We start from the raw sequence: 14,213 nt of genomic DNA, 5'->3' as shown, positions 1-14,213 counted from the left end.
ATCTATATGAGCAAAAGACCAGAAAATGTGACCGTATGTTGAATTAAGTGAGTTCTGTACAGCTGATGATAATAGCTTACTTTATGATTTTCTCAGAAGTGTTCATAATCATCCTTGATAAAGTCCTATCACCATATACCTTGTATACTGGTCAAAAATTTACACTTCTAGAACAAAAACAACCAACCATAACAAAAGCAAGAAGAAAAAATGTCATCTGAGTTTATCTGATTTACCAATTTATATAATTTCCACTTGAATATACATCTCTGAGTTTGTAGGGAAGAAACACAGGTACACATCTATATTACATTCTCCATAAGATTCCGGCAATACTTGAAATTGTACCAGGCAATATTTAATTAGTTATTTTTAAAACTGAAGAAATATCTACACAGGGACTTCTTCAGTAATACTTCAGTAAAACAACATACCCAAGTGCAGTGTATTTGCTAAAGCAAAGAATGCTTACAGCACCAGCATGGTCAGATCATAACAAATGGCGTGCTAATATTTAAGCTCACATCAATTATTTTGCATAATTTGAAAATCTGAAGTTCTGTTATCCTCCTTCATTTTATGGCACTGGCTCTTAGACAAAAAAGCATAATGAATGCTATGCTATAGCTTGCTTGAGTATATTTCACTATCAAAGAAATCACACTTGATATCTGTTTTTGTCTAAAGAGTTTTGTGAAAGACATTACAGATAAAGATAATTAAGCTTTGACAACTTTGGCCAAAGTCACATTTTTATTTCCCATGGGTTTTGAAGTTATAACATTTAATGAAGCAGCAGACATGCAATTTTGACTGACTCAGTGACCTCCGAGTATGCTGAATGTATAACTCAATTCCTCATGGTTTGCCAATAAAAGAAGCAAGAATATCAAGACATATAGAAGCTAATATATAGGTTTATATTTTAATTTTCTAACCTCATCAAAGATAGAACTTGGCCTTTGTTATTTTTTGGCAGGGAGGGGGCTGGAGAAAAATCATCCTAATGACTGCAGAATTTATTCTACCTCCAGAAAATGGGGAAAATACCCATGGCTATGTCTTTGTCCTATGAACTCCCCTAAATTCTCCAAGGTATAAATTATATATTAGCAATGGAGGGGAGAACCAGGTGGGTATGTGTTCATGTCACCAGGAGTATCTATCATAGACTCTTACATTACGTATAAATAGCCTAAAATTATGAGAAAATAGCTTTCTAAAAAAGATTTATTTAGTGTTGTGGCATGGTGGGTTAAGTTGCTATTTTCAATGCCAGCATCTCACATTGGAAAGCTAGTTCCAGTTCTGGCTCTGCTTCCTGTATAGCTTCCCGCTTATGTGCCTGGAAAGACTGCAGATAGTGGTCCACATGCAAGTTTCTGGTTCCTGCATTTCACTTGGCCATGTCCTGCAGTTGCAGCCATTTGAGGAATAAAACAGCAGACACAATCCACCCTCCCCTGCCTCTCTCTCTCTCTCTCTCACTCTATGTGTGTTTGTAGGCGTGTCACCCTGACTTTCAAATACATAAACAATTAACTTTTTTTTTTTTTTTTTGACAGGCAGAGTGGACAGTGAGAGAGAGAGACAGAGAGAAAGGTCTTCCTTTGCCGTTGGTTCACCCTACAATGGCCACTGCGGCTGGCGTGCTGCGGCCGGCGCAACACAACACGCTGATCCGATGGCAGGAGCTAGGTACTTCTCCTTGTCTCCCCTGGGGTGCAGGGCAAAGCACTTGGGCCATCCTCCACTGCACTCCCTGGCCACAGCAGAGAGCTGGCCTGGAACAGGCGCAACCAGGACAGAATCTGGTGCCCCGGCTGGGACTAGAACCCCGTGTGCCGGCGCCTCAAGGCTGAGGATTAGCCTAGTGAGCCACGGCACCGGCAACAATTAACTTTTAAAAGAAACAATCTTCTTAAGAAAACTGTGGTAAGCATGCTATCTGTTAACAAAACATGGACCACTCCCAAGTTCATGAAGAATACTAATCTCCATCAATCTCATCACCAAGAAGGAATGAAAACATCTGATTCAACTGTAATTAATGAAACATAAGTTGTGGTCAAATAAATCATAAATATGCCCATCATGAGGCAATGTTACAATGGCAGAAGTTGATAGGAACGAAAACCAAGAAAACAGAGCAGAATTAGGGGAAGAAATTTTCTTAGTTTGCAGAAAATACTGAATAAGGGATAGAATGATGTTATTAACTCCATGGACACCTTGTTCTACTCAAAAGGAACTCTTCACATGAATAAAAAAACTATTCCATGCAAACACCACAGTACTGGAATTATGGAACATTAATACAATCTAATGATTGCAGCAGATCCAACAGTTCTAATCAGCCCTTAACCAAAGAATATGTAAAGTACTTATTTTTGTCAATGTAAACCACACTTACAGAGAGACAATCCACTAAAATGGTTTATGGGCTTACAGATCCTTTAACTTGCTGGTGTATTCATTTTATTACAACATTTTATTTTCCAAACTATTATTTGACCTTAGGACAATACAAATTTGGTTTTCTTTAAAACTGTTTCTGAACACAGAGAAAATGATGTTGTGTAACATTAGAAACTTGTGCACAGAATTCTTAATATTTACAGAAAATATGTGGAAACTAATGCACCTATAAAAATTAATGGGAAATTCCTAAAAGAAATACCTTTAATTAATTGAATTCTAGTGATCTGGCATTTATTAAAGGCCAATGTCTTACTAAGTCATTTTCTGCATTTTTTGCTATCTTTCTATTAAAAGTGTACTAAGTTAAAGAAACTGTATTTTGTTGTTACTAGCCTTTTAAAATTTATTAAAATTGATGTAGATTTTCTTCTGAATAGTATATGTATAACTTGATTCATGTCCTTAACTTAGAGCATTTTGTCATAACATCTTGTATTAAGAATAATTACTGCTTGGTAGGTGTGATAAATTCTGATTTTACATACAGAATTTGAAATCAGGAGGATAGATGCTGTCATTTTTATGGCATATTAACACATGATAAAATAATAAAGAATAATAAAGAAAAGTTTTAACTAGAGTGTCAGCATCAGACAATTTAACACTGTTGCTTTGAAAAGACCAGTAAAATAGTTTATATTCAAACAAAACAACTTAAAATCCCTCAAGATAGTAACTTTTGAAAAAAATAAAAATAAAGATGATCATATTAATTTTAGTCATGAACCTTGAGGCTTCCAAATACAAACTGAATTACTACTATAGTTACATGTGAATTATGTCATTCTCCGTACAGAATGGGGAAAATCCTCTTTAGTCACTTGACTTATTGATATAGTATCTCTCCATTTCCTTCAATTTTGGTATTTATTCTTCCATAGGTACATGTCCTTTAAATTCACTTAATGCCTTCTCATGTGTAGGAAACTAAGAAATCCCTGATTTTCTTAGACATGTATTTTGCCATAGTTCAAAGTACCAAAGTCTGCTCTTGTCATGGTATTAAACAGGAAGTCAGGAGTCTAGCAATAAAATCTGGGTAACTGTTCCATTTATATTTAAACTGCCTCCTCCCATGACTTTTTCTTTAACACATATTTTCAGGACAAGAAATATAATTTTTACCTTGTCTATCTTTTTAGGTAAAGTATGGTTCATCAGGGGTTAAATGAGGACTAAATTATTCTTGAAAAGAATGCCAGATAATTATGTCAACCAAATCCTGGACTCTTTGCAACAGATATTACATCTCACATGATTTGTTCACAGTAAACTCAGTTATCAAAGAGGGTCCTAATTTCTAGTAAATAATTCATGATGATAATGATGAAAATAAATTTATTGAACTTGACAAAAATGCCTATAAATAGAGATAATATAACCAGAAAATTAACATGTTTTGAGGTAATCAAATATTATGCAGTGAGCTTGGAAACAAAAGGTTGATTTTTTTCCTTTTTTGATTTTTATAAAAATATTTTATTTTCAAAATAGTAACATTTGGAGTACAGTCCATATCATGTTTTGTGATATTTTTAAAAAGTACAAAATGACTTTTACACTCCAGTTTGCATTTTAGAAAGGAAATTAGCTTTCTATGTGGTATTTTGTATTTAGTTGTTTATTTAGGAGACAGACACACAGAGAAAAACAGAGACAGAGGTCGGGACAGAGAGAGACAGAGAAAATGCTCCCATGTGCTGATTCATGGCCCAAATGTCCACAATGGCCAAGGCTGGACTAGGCTGAAGCCAGGAGCGAGGAACTCGGTCAGTGCCCTGCATGAGTGGCAAAGATCCCACATGCATCCTCACAGGATATGGGCTAGCAGGAAGCTGGAATCAGAATCCCAGCTTGCATTTGAACCTAGGCTCTTGAATATAGGTTGTAGGCATCCCAAGCAGCATCTGAATCAATAGGTCTAATGCCCTATTACAGATAATATATATTTTTAAGCACCTGATTTAGTTTTACATTATCCAATGCAGGAGGGCTAGCAAAATCATCAAAAGCAAAGGTTCAAAAAATAGCATTCTAACACTTAAAAAACAAGGTAAATGCTATGTAGAAAATATTTTAAAAAGTCTTAATGAATCTGTATGTGTCCTTGTTGAACCTTTGTATAAAAGATTGCTAAAATTTGTACCACCAGCTCAACTTATAGCCCCTGAGGACTGGATTAAATTTTCAGCAAGAAATTGAATTGAATATATATACAATTAGAGCATTCTAAACTTCCTTAGAATAACTGTTCAAATGGGATCGTATTTTACTGACAATTCTTAGTCTACAGATATAGTAAAATGTCAGACAGCTGAGTGTTAACATCTACCACTTCAGGCACATCACTTCATCTTTGTACCCTAAGCCTCACATCTTTAGAGTAGGAAAAACAATGCTTACTATATGGCTTTTCACAAAGACTGGAGGAAATCCTGTATGTGTTCATACATGTAATAACTAAATAAATGTTGATGATTGAATGTATGGGGCTATCCAGGTTAACTGATTTGAATAACTCCAGATATTTTTCCTTACTTTTTTTATAAACTAGATTATTAAATTCAACACTCTTTATCACATTTTGATGAATAAAAATGGAGTATTTGTTCAAATCTAATAGTAAAATTCAAATTCAACTTTTTATTTTTTACAATATAAGGATTCAACATTTAAGAAGTAAAATTGGCTGAAAAAAACACAAATCCATAAATAACAGTGACTAAACACTGATTGGATTAATGGCCACATTTCCTGTGTACAACATGATTTTAGTCTCAAAGCAGGAATTAAAGATGCAAAGAAGAATTTTAGTTTCACTGCAATATTTGTACAATTTAATTAGTTCTAGCACATGCAGCATTATAATAGTGACCTAAAATAAGAAAGAACACAAATTGTCTCTTATATGCTTTGTGGCAAAATATGTTCATACCATAAAATTCACTTTGTTGCTGACTACTGCAATTTAGCAAAACACAGGAGTGTACATCAGACTGTAGGTAAATAGAGCACTTAACAAATAACATGTCTGAGAAAAGCAAAATAATTCGGAATTAGAAAAAACAAAGCAATGCCATTCCATGAAAAGCAAGCAATATAAACATGAGGGGAAGAAAATCATGTAAATTATGATGTGCACAATAAAAATATCTGTTTTTTTTTTATTTGTTATCTTCTTTTTAAGAATTTTATATCTTGCCTGCACTAGGGGTAAAAAGAATATACCAAAAATAAAAGTTTCCTTATAATAGAACATTTTTACCAGAATAAATATATTAGGAAATGAGGTTTAGAGGATACAAAACGTGGAGATTGAAGAGTCCACACCACACAGCTCCCTAAGAGGGATCAGAACCTAGTCTATAAATATCTTCAAGGTAACTGTGAGAGTAAGGGAAGGACATCATTCATAATGTCAAATGATGGAAGGACACAGAACAATGGCCTGCAGCTACAGATGAAGAAGAAAAACTTTTGCTGGTTATTTTAAAAGTTCTTAAGGCTGAGGTCAACTGGTTTGAATGACTATCAGACAAGGGCACAGTAGAGATTGCTGCTGACAGCCAAGGACAGTTTGTGAAAGGTTTTAGCACCGATGGGAAAGTTGGCAAATTGGAATCTGGAGCATCCTCAGCACGACAGAGCCCATAAAGAAGATGCAACTGCTAGTGGGAATGCACCTGCTTCAAACTAGTGCTGTCACTCAAAAGGGAAGGGCATCGCCGGGTCAAACCCTAGGATCCATATATTATGTCACTCAAAGAGCCTTCTTATGGATAGGTAAATTCAATCCCAGATCCCCTGGCCATTTTACAATTGGTTTTAGTAAACGTTCCTTCTAACGATTGAGATAGCTTTTCTTTCTTATTCTTAAAAGTACTACATTCTTTTACAGAAATTCAGAGCAATAAAAATGAACATTTATTCCACCACCCAATGAAAGCTACTACAAACGTAATGGTTTTTGTTACCTATATTAACTATACTAATGACGGAAATATATACTTATTTCCCTTAATATGCCAAGGGTATATTTCATCTTAATAAATACAAACAAATGGGGTAGGAATAAGAATGTTAAGCTAAAGCTAGAGAAAGGATGAGATAAATTATCTCTTCTGTTTCCCTCACAGCTGCAAATCTTGACTCCTGGTCATCAGCGAGGGAGGCTGGGAAATTTGTTTTTAAAGATGCTGCTAAATAATTCTAGTGGAGCAGTAACACAGTATAGTCATTTATTCATTCAGCAAATAGATATTTTAAATGGCAGTAAGATGATGGTCCCATGCTTGTAGGTTCAAGACACAAACCTGGTGACATGGTCCTGCTATTTAAGGTTTCTCCCTGCTTCCTCACTCTGCTGTTGGCTCTGGGATAGTAGTAAATACCTTTTATTCATTTGATCAGTAACACAGAACAGAGTCTTGGAATTTTGCTTAATGAATTGAACTGAAGACATGGATGCAAACAATCATTTGAAATGCAGTGTGATGAGCACTGCAATAAGGACTATTTTGAAGTGCAGGAGAGGCACAAAGAACTGCAGCATAGGTATCAAGCAGGGGTGGGGAACCTTTTCACTAACAAAGTCCATTCGGATATTTCTAACACTATTCATTGGCCATGAAAAATAATAAACTTAAAAATTAGCCTGCTGGGGCCAGCGCTATGGTGCAGTGAATTAAGCCACTACCTGAAGCACGGGCATCACATACGGGTCTAAGTTCAAGTCCTCGCTGCTCCACTTCTGTTCCAGCTCCCTGCTAATGTGCATGGGAAAACAGTGGAAGATGGCCTAAGATCCTGGGCCCCTGCCACTTACGTGGGACATCTGAAAGAAGCTCCTTGTTCCTGGCTTCAGCCTGGCACATCCTGGTGGATGTGGCCACTTGGGGAATGAACCAGTGATGGAAGATGTCTCTTTCTGACTTGCCTTCTCTTTCTGAAATTCTGCCTTTCAAATAAGTAAATAAATAAATAAAATAACCTGCTACAGATTTACAGATTCATTGAATTTCATGTTTTGCCTGTGGTTGCCCTGGCAATGCCAGACCAAATGATTTCGTGGACTTTATAGGGCTCATGGGCTGCATACTCCCCACACCTGGTATAAAAAAACCTGCTCTCCCAAAGCTGGAGAGGTCTTTGATATGTTAATTCCAAATCACAAGATTACACGAAGCAATTCATACATATACAAATTATATTACAAACCTAAGGTGTAGCTTTGAGGCATATCATGAACACTTTTAAATTAATTAAAAGTCTGTATGCCTTATCAGTGGCATCTTCTCAAAAAAATTTGGTGATAACAATAATTTGATAATAACAATGTGTATATAGGTCTTAGGAGAAGATAGAATAAGTTTCCATTCAGTGCTGCTCTGTGTCTATAATATTTCCTAAATACCCCTTCTATATATTCTATTCAAAGTAAAAATAATTAGAATTTATTTTTGATCCTATAATTTTATATAACAATACAAAGTTGTTTCTCTATATACCTCAATTAACTAGTATATCAATGGTATGAGGTAAGTATAAATATCTCATTTTACAAAGTAAGAAACACAATTTAAATAAATTGATCAGTTACAAAGCCAGGAAATAGCAGAGTTGGGACCGAAACTTAACAAATCTGCTTTTTTCTTTAAAGATTTATTCATTTATTTAAAACGCAGAGTTATAGAGAGAGGGAGAGATAGAGAGACAGAGAGAGAGACATTTTCCCATCCATTTGTTCATTCCCCCAAAATCCACAACAGTTGAGGCTGGGAAAGTCCAAAGCCCAAAGCCAGGAGACTGAAACTCCATTTGGGTCTCCCACATGGATGGCAGGGCACAAGCACTTGTGCTTTCCCAGGCACATGAACAGGGAGATAGATTGAAAGTGGAGTAGCTAGGACTCCAACAGGTGCTCATAAGAGATGTCAGCATCACAAAAGGTAGCTTAATCTGTTGCACCACAATGCTGGCCACAAAGAATCTGTTTTTATTCTACTATTCTCTGAGGTCTTATTCAAACTGTTCAGGGTTTATATTGCTTTATCAACAGTATAGAATGTGTAGCACTGTAAGTCCACAGAGAATAAGCATCAAATTCAATATTAACAGGTATTTTTCAGGCTCTTACTATATTGCTAACCAAAGATCACTTTTCAACTATACAACAAAACTATACAAAGGTTTAAAAATATATGTTGACTCAACTTTATCAAAATCAGAATTAGCCTAAGAGGCTTTTATTAGAAAGTCATGTTTCAAAATCAAGAAGTACACAAACACATTAAATGATTATTTCTAAAGCACTGCCAATATGAGAAGAGGCTTTAAAAAGAAAAGCTTTGCAAGAACACAGATGATTACATTTTAATGAGTTCTAAGATTCATTAGGGTTTGTATCTCATCATTCTCTGATATGGTTTCATAGACTTGAAAAAAGACAAGAGGAATAACAAGCCAATATAGTCAATGAGCAGATTTCTAACATTGTTAGTTTTGATTATCAACAATACTACTTACTGTATTCACTCTAGTATTTGCAAATAGTCCTTAGGAAGGTACTTAAAAGATTTTTCACTGGTTGTGTTTTATAATGATTTGATGCCAGAGTTTTCATCCTGCAAAAATTTTCCTTTATATTTAAATAAAAGTAGGTTTATTTAAATAGGTATTTACTACTTACTTATAATAAGTAAGTGTTATCAAGTAAAACTGATCATACTTATCATTGGAATACCAGGAATAATATGGCATTGATGAAATAAAAGCATCTAAATTATATAGTAATCCGGGGCCAGTGCTGTGGTGTAGTGGGTTAAAGCCCCAGCCTGCAGTGCCAGCATCCCATATGGGTACCGGTTCAAGTCCCAGCCGCTCTACTTCCAATACAGCTCTCTGCTATGGCTTGGGAGGTCATTAGAAGATGGTCCAAATCCTTAGGTCCCTGCACCCAAGTGGGGGACCCAGAAGAAGCTCCTGGCTCCTGCCTTTGGTTCAGCTCAGCTCTGGCTGTTGCAGTCCTCTGGGGAGTGAATCAGTGGGATGGAAGATCTCTCTCTCTCTGGCTCTGCCTCTTTCTGTAATTCTGTCAAATAAATAAATAAATCTTTAAAAAATAATACAATAATCTACCTTTCTTAGTATAGGAACAAAAAAGAAAGACTATTTAAGCAACCCCTGGAAAGTTGTGGAAACATGCTACCTGAGAAATGAGATGATTTATCTGAGGCAAATAGGGCATGGATATTTTCAAACTGATGTTTAGCTTTCCATAATACTTACTGTCAATATATTATGCCTGGTGTCCTTAAATGTCATTAAATTATTTAATTTTTCAATATATAATAGTTGATTAAATAAGAAAGATTAATATCTTACCATGAAGGCAATTGGGATAGAGATCTGTTTATATGACCTGTTTCTACAGAAGAAATGATTAATGAGTAGGAGAAGAAAATTATTTTCATCAGACTTTACAGAAAATCAGGGAAGAGAATAAGAGAATAGTCTGAGTGGTAAAAAGTAAATCTAGAAAGAAGAACAAAGAGAGGAGAAATTCAAGAATGGGCCCTCTGCTTTTCATCTCTGGACACACTGTCACTATTAATGTTTTCCTTAGAGATGAATACAGCACTGGAGACACTGAAAAAAGAACACAGAATTGTGGATCCTGATTAGAAAATAGAAGCTATAACCTGTTTAGAATGAAGAAAAAGTAGTGAACACCATTTAGTCTAAGTAGTGATTTCCTAAACAGCACCCCACTGGCCTGTTGGAGTTCACATGGTTCCCAGAGTACTTCAATTACTCTCAGGGCATAGATTGTGCACACCAGGAAAATATGGCTCAATGCCCTTAGGAAGCTGTTTAATTTACTAGGAGGAAATAAATCCTGGATTGGGAAAATCATATAAAATATAAATCATATAAATTACAGTCTTGGGGCTAGAGAAATATTAAAATTCTATTGTTCTTATTAATCTGTGAAATATAAGAGATATTGAAGCAGGTAATTGTCATTTGAAATGGAAGACAAAACAACATATATTTTGATCAACACACTTATTAAATGTCAATTAGAATTTCCATCAACCAAATTATATCAGACTAACTTATAATAGCAAGTTTGCCAAATGTTAATTAAAAGAATAAATGTTAACTATTAGTTTAATTTTAATGTCTTTGGAGTTTTCAAATTTTACATTTATGATTACTAACCAATTAGCCTTCTTTTATATACTTTTACCAATTTTTTTAAAATCTAGGCTTAACACAAAAAAGCTCTTTTAAAAATTATTTTAATTAACATGTAATTGAGAAGTAATGAAAACCTTCACTATTTCTCAAGCTACTTATCTATTTCATGAATTTAGAGATCAAATAATAATGCCTGCATGCTAATATGAAAAATTAATATGCTGCAGAAATAGATTCTATTCTTAACAATCATTTCAACACATTATCTTATATCAAATATTTCACTGTATGCATTATTATGCTAGATATTGAAAATACAGCTTAAATATTAGTCCTTTTCCAGTGTACCCTTATTTCAGTTAGATTAAATAAATTTTGTATATTCCCAAATTTGAAGGTTCTTTTTGTAAATATAAGATTAAACTGTATTGCTGCTTGGTCAAGAATTTTCTCTGATTAAAAAAATGAGGAAAAGTATGAGACATTCACAAGTGGGTCATTATTCTAATGGCATTAATAGATATTTTATTTGGATAATATTGCCTGAAACCAACAGAGAAGTAAGAAGGATACTGTACATAGTCAAAAGGCAATAGTTTATTTTCTCTACTTAAGAGTTAAATACAGTAATGTCGATGGAAGTGCATGTTTTGTATTTTAAAGTGGATATAAATACATATATATAAACATATTTATCTTTATTTTATTTTATTTTATTTATTTGACAGGCAGAGTTATAGACAGTGAGAGAGAGACAGAGAGAAATGTCTTCCTTCTGTTAGTTCACTCCCCAAATTGCCACTATGGCCGGCGCTGTGCAGATCCAAAGCCAGGAGCCAGGTGCTTCTCCTGGTCTCCCATGTGGGTGCAGGGGCCCAAGCACCTGGGCCATCCTCCACTACACTCCTGGGCCACAGCAGAGAGCTTGACTGGAAGAGGGGCAACCAGGATCAGAACCCGGCGCCGCAGGCAGAGGATTAACCAAGTGAACCATGGCGCCGGCCCCAATAAAATATATTTATATCATAAAATTGTCAAGATACTGACTTGGAGCGAACGCGCATGCGCTGCCTGGGTCCTCCTGGATTGCGAACATGGCCGCGCGGTCGCTGTGGGCGGTCCGGCAGCGGGTGCAGCGCCTCTTGACCTTGAGTGCCGCGTGGGAGAACAGAGGATGGCTGCCCCCATTCAGCACTGCCACCCAGAGAACTGCTGGTGAGGACTGCAGTTCTGAGGACCCTCCAGATGAGCTTGGGCCATCTCTTACTGAACGAGCCTTAAGGCTAAAAGCTGTGAAACTGGAAAAGGAAGTCCAGGATTTAACAATAAGATACCAGAGAGCTGTGGCTGATTGTGAAAACATAAGGAGGCGGACCCAGAGATGTGTGGAAGATGCCAAGATATTTGGCATCCAGAGTTTCTGTAAGGACTTGGTGGAGGTGGCGGACATTTTGGAGAAGACTACTGAGTGCATTTCTGAAGAAACAGAGCCTGGGGGCCAGACACTCATTCTGGAGAAGGTCTTTCGGGGGCTGTCACTCCTAGAAGCAAAGCTGAAAAGTGTGTTTGCCAAGCACGGCCTGGAGAGGATGGCACCCATCGGTGATAAATACGACCCTCATGAGCATGAACTCATCTGTCACGTGCCAGCTAGTGTTAGGGTGCAGCCTGGCACGCTGGCATTAGTAAGACAAGATGGCTACAAACTTCATGGTTGCACCATTAGACTTGCCCAGGTAGAAGTGGCAGTGGAGTCTCAGAGAAGACTATAAATGGGCAATCAAGGAACTGCTTTGTTTCCTTATTTATTAAACTAGGTTTGTATTGTAAAAAAAAAAAAAAAAAATTGTCAAGATACTGTTGGAAATTCAAATTTATCATAATCTGTAAGGAGGCCAATTTGATCATAGGTATGTTCATTTTTATGATACTGTCTTCACATGAATCTCTCCAATTCTTTTGAACTTAAGAAGACATGAGATGTTTGAACATTTACAAGTATTTGAATTTTACACAGAAAAGATACCATCTCAGGTCTTTTTTGTCCTTATTCTCAGTTGAATTTCAGGATTTAGAAGGTAAATTCAAGGGAATTTTCCATTAAACTTAAAACACAACAAGGAGCTATACGTTTTTTGGTTTGTTACTACAATTCACTTGTGTTCTGACTCTAAAGTAAGTTACATTAAATTAAAGAATGTATCTGTTTTGTTCACTGCCGCATCATTAGTAAGATGAGTGTTTGGCATAGAATGAGTGATCGATGCTTGTTGATCAGATAAAGTATGAGTAAGGACAAGTAATGGAATTATGGTAGTAGGAATTGTCATCAAGTTTTTTTTTAATCCCATGAACGTAGAATTTCTACAGGTTTTAAAATGGCATGAATATATGGAGGACATGGTATTAAACCATTTTAAATTTATTTTAAGCTATTTTCCAATGTTTAATTGTAACTCATTCATTCATTCTTTAAAAAATTGTTTCTATGACATTCTAGCCATAATGCTAAAGAGTCTCTGAGTAACACTTTGAGTTTTTGGACAGCTCATGGCAAGAGCCTCGGGTGATTGCTGATGCCATAAATTAGAGTGCCAATTGTTACATCTACAACAGGAATCACTGGGTACAGGCTCCCCACGTAGGATCTCTGTCCTTAATGTGTTTTATTATGAAACTTAAAAACAACACCACTAGTCAAACAATACCCTATACCTTGTACGGTTGTGTGACTGCAGCCTGTTGAAATCCTTGCTTAGTGTATACTAAGTTGATCTTCTGTATATGAAGGTAATTGAAAATGAAACTCGATGAAGGGTGGGATGGGAGAGGGAGTGGGAGAGGGTAGGGCCGCGGGAGGGAGGAAGGTTGGAGGGGGGAGCCACAACAATACAAAAGTTGCACTTTGTAAATTCACATTTATTAAATAATAAAAAGAATTTAAAAAAAGAACTGCTATATTACAAAAAAAAAAAAGAGAAGAAATCATAAGTCAGGAAATTCATTCCTTGGAGATTACAAAAGTGAAAAGATTTCATTATATAGATTGGGAAACTAAGACTTTTTCCAATAAATTGTAACACAGGATAGAGTAGAGGGAATGATAGCAACTCTGCCTGTAAGAGTAGCTGGATTATGTGAAATGGAAGAATATATGACACTGTATTCTGCTGTGCTTTTGGCAAGTAACAGTATCTGTATCTATTTCCTTTGAAGTGGAAATCCATTTTGGGATAAGCAAAAGAGGATATATGACTCAGTGTCATGTCAATTGTGAGTATTAGCGTGTTATCTAGAGCATATAAATCAGTTATTAAATGGAAACTACCAGGGGTTTATCAAAGCTGGTAATTCAGCATAAAAGTCTTATCATAATATTTGCACTAGTAGTATACTAATTGCTTTCTTATCACATGAACCAACTTGGTGTATGAAAGTCACTAATATGTGAAAGCAGAGATAATACTTTAAGATGTGTTAATAACTCTCATAAGATTAACTCATTTCATGTTCATTCACATGCTGAGGCT

The 14,213-nt window shown here is 35.8% G+C and overlaps 1 protein-coding gene and 1 pseudogene across 7 annotated transcripts in view; one reads left to right on the top strand and one right to left on the bottom strand.

Moving 5' to 3' along the window:
- Window positions 1-14,213, bottom strand: part of PCDH9 (protocadherin 9) — a 978,586-nt gene that overhangs the window by 138,077 nt on the left and 826,296 nt on the right. The gene's annotated exons all lie outside the window — the stretch shown is intronic.
- Window positions 11,763-12,503, top strand: LOC127492120 (grpE protein homolog 2, mitochondrial pseudogene; annotated as a pseudogene).

Source organism: Oryctolagus cuniculus, chromosome 9 (assembly GCF_964237555.1).
Source record: "Oryctolagus cuniculus chromosome 9, mOryCun1.1, whole genome shotgun sequence".
Lineage (NCBI taxonomy): Eukaryota > Metazoa > Chordata > Mammalia > Lagomorpha > Leporidae > Oryctolagus > Oryctolagus cuniculus.
This window is presented reverse-complemented; position numbering and strand designations above follow the sequence as displayed.